The sequence below is a fragment of the Hipposideros armiger genome, unplaced genomic scaffold (assembly GCF_001890085.2).
Source record: "Hipposideros armiger isolate ML-2016 unplaced genomic scaffold, ASM189008v1 scaffold_223, whole genome shotgun sequence".
Lineage (NCBI taxonomy): Eukaryota > Metazoa > Chordata > Mammalia > Chiroptera > Hipposideridae > Hipposideros > Hipposideros armiger.
Genome location: NW_017731573.1, coordinates 1,412,726 through 1,416,334, shown reverse-complemented (window position 1 = coordinate 1,416,334; position 3,609 = coordinate 1,412,726). Strand labels below are relative to the sequence as shown.

The 3,609-nt window shown below is 42.9% G+C and overlaps 1 pseudogene; it reads right to left on the bottom strand.

The window, feature by feature from the left end:
• Positions 1-412: 412 nt before the first annotated feature.
• On the bottom strand, positions 413-1,646 carry LOC109389142 (tubulin alpha-1A chain pseudogene; annotated as a pseudogene).
• Between the last annotated feature and the right edge of the window lie 1,963 nt (positions 1,647-3,609).

Sequence of the window (3,609 nt, the reverse complement as noted above, 5' to 3'; positions counted from 1 at the left end):
CAAGTCTGGTTGTGGCCTCTTCTTTATATCCTTAGTTATAAAGCTTCTGTTCAGCTAGACTTCAGATGATTCTCCAGGTTGATCGCTCTATAATTCAGTTGTAATTGTAATGTGTTCACGGAAGTAAGCAGGCACATTGTTTATCTACTCTGCCATCTTGGCTCTCCTCTTGTCCTTTTTCTTTTTTTTTTTTTATTCACTTAAAACAAGGGATACTTTATTCAAACCCATCAGAGAAATGGACAGGTTGGATCTGTAACAAAGTATCGGTTTTTATAGCATAAGCCAGTAATTGTATATGAGAGTATATATACACTGCTACCTACAATATAACTGATCAGACCACAGCTTTTCGATGTTTAAAACAGAATAAGCTTCCCTGTGAAAGCAGCACCTTTGTGACATATTTATTTTAGTATTCCTCTCCTTCTTCCTCACCGTCTCCTTCAACAGAATCCATACCACCCTCCTCATAACCCTTGTCAAGGGCAGCTCCGTCTTTTTGGGCCTCAGAATACCCTCTGTCCTTCATGCCCTCACCCATATGCCAGTGAACAAAGGCCTGCCTGGCATCCATCAGGTCAGACACATGGTCCAGGCGTGCCCAGGCCTCAGCACCAGCTGTGACGCTGCTCAGCGTACACACAGCTTGCTATGCTTCGGTCAGGTCTCCCCACCAGGTACCAAGTGGGAGGCTGGGAATGAATGCCAACTTCGAAGGCAGTGGGGCACCAGTCCACACACTGGATTCTATGCTTGGTCTTGATCATGGTAATGGCAGTGTCTACGTCTTTGGAGACCACGTCACCATGGTACAACAGGCAGCAAGTCATGTATTTCCCGTGGCGAGGGTCCCATTTCCCCACCTGGTTTACTGGCTCAGAGTGTGCATTGATAGGCTTTCTCAGCAGAGATGACAGGGGCATACGTGGCCAGAGGGAAGGGCCCCAGGCTGGTCTGGAATTCAGTGGGGTCCACATTGAAGGCTGCATTCAATCTGAGGGAAATAGTGATGGAGGACACAATGTGACCTGTCAGTCTGTTCAGGTTAGTACAGGCTGGGGGCTCCATATCGAGGTGTCTACGGCAGATGTTGTAGAGGACCATGAAGGCACAATCAGAGTGCTCTGGGGTGGCGAGGAGGGAGTTGTAGGGCTCAACCACAGCTGTGGAAATCTGGGGGACTGGGAAAATGGAGGTGAACCCAGAACCCGTTCCCCCAGCAAAGCTGTTGAAAGCCAGGAAGCCCTGAAGACCTGTGCACTGGTCGGCCAGTGTCCGGATTTGGTCCAAGACAAGGTCAATGATCTCCTTGCCAATGGTGTAGTGTCCCCGGGCGTAGTTATTGACAGCATCTTCCTGGCCTGTAATGAGCTACTCAGGGTGGAAGAGCTGACAGTAGGTGCCAGGGTGAACTTCATCAATGACTGTGGGTTCCAGGTTCACAAACAGTGGCCCGGGCACATGCTTGCCGACGCCTGTGTCATTGAAGAAACTGATGATGGCGTCACCTCCTCTCCCAGTGGTCTTGTCACTTGGCATCTAGCCCTTGGGCTGGATGTTGTGTTCTAGGCGTAGATCTCCCAGCAGGCATTGCCCATCTGGACACCAGCCTGGTCCACATGGACGGAGATGTACTCACTCATGGTCACTGCCGGCCGGATGGCTGAGAAGAAGAGGTTGTTGCTTCATACAGGGCACCTCTTAAGTGGTCGATGTAAGAGAAACTGAGAATGTTCTTTTTCTTAGGAGATAGATGCTGAAGTATTTAGGGATGAAGGGTCACGATGTCTGCAATAATTTCTCAGAAGGTTCAGCAATGCCTATATATCCAGTAAGGAAGTAAAGAAAGAGAAATAGAGAGGAAGTCAACGCGGCAAAATGGTAACAACTGGTAAATCTTAGAGAAGGGTATATGGTTTTCATTGTAGTTTCCTGCTTTTCTATAGGTTTGAAATATTACAAAATAAAAAGCTGGAGAGAACATATTAAGCCAAACCTTTGCATTTCTCAGGAAAAGCAGTCCAGAGCTTAATACATTAAATCAAAATGCTTTTCTTCAGGCCTACAGGAGAATGTAATAGGCTCCAAATGTGCGTGTCCAAGTGTTACTTTAAAATAAAGCAGGACTAGCACCAGCAGGACAGCAGGACAATGCTCTGTAGAGGACACTGCTATGTATATTTGTTTCAAGAAATGTATATACATGCACACATATTCAATTATATATATAATTACATATATTATATATATTTATATATAATTAGTAATGCTGTAGTCAAAGAAATCCATTTTACAAATAAGCAAACAGAGGCCCAGAGAGGTGTGGTGCCTCGCCCAACGTCACACACTTACATACTGATACAGCTGGACTTACAACCCAGGAGTTCTCTGTTTTATTAACTCATTTAGTTATTTCACTTAGTTATATCCACACTTAGTTATTTCAACAAAACAACAGCAACAATAATAATTTAGAATTTCCAAAACTATTTCATGTTAGTAGAAATTTGGTTTTTGTGCGTGTGCATGTGTGTAAGCGAGTGCTGCCCAGTCCCTCTCTCTTTTTCTACCATCCTCTGTGAAAAAAAGACTATAGAGCAGAAGAAAGGACAGTAACAACATTATAGCCCAAGTGACCTTAAAAGCAAGTAAACCCTATTATTTGAATGGAGTAATGGATAGGCCTGAACATTATCAGTCACTCCGGATGGGACAGAAGTACTCTTCTCGTTAGAGCATCAAAATAAAACCCTTTTCAGCATTGCATTTGTCTCAAGTAAGCAATAGGGAGGAGATGACAATGATAAGAACGCTGTTGTCTGTTCAACTTTTTCTCAGAAATATTTTATATTCCATGGGAAAATAGAATCTGACATAAAATTAAGTTGCTTTGTTAAACAGTCTCATTCTTGCCATCCCTTCAGGTTGCTTGTATTTTGCATACAATGTGTGGCTTTTCTTGCCCTTGGTAATGAAGATTCTTGCTTTTCCCCCTGAAGAATTATGACCATCTTCTTTGTCAAATGTGGACATATTTGATATGTGAACATATATTTGTGTGGTCCCTCCCTTAAGCACTGTCCTAGCATAACTTAAATATTTCTAGCTAAAGCACCATGTATGGAAATGTCTTCTACCTGGTGCTAATGTACAAATTCTTACTCTTTTTAGAAAACAACAAGTCATTTAGGCACATGTATGGTACCAGAATCCCAAGGCATTGAAAAAAACCTTCTTGGCTATATTAAAAATAATTTTATTCACCCTCAGCTGGGCAAACCTAGAGGAAGATTAGGAGATAAGTTGCCCACATTTATCATCATACATTCAATCAATACGTTCACTAGACATTTCCCCTGACATGCTATTAAACCAACCCCCTCTACTAGGAAGATAAAACTCTTTAAATAGAAAATAAGTAGACAGTGATGAACAGCAATATTATCCCTTCCTACAATTTAAGTTCCCGGGACTTTGCTAAACTTCTGAATCCTCTCGCTCTGGACACAAAATTGCATTTGCTGCTCTCTGGGGAAGCTAATTTGAATGACTTGCTGGAGTTATCTGTTATAGGGCAGAAGAATGACTCCTGTACTAACAGCATGA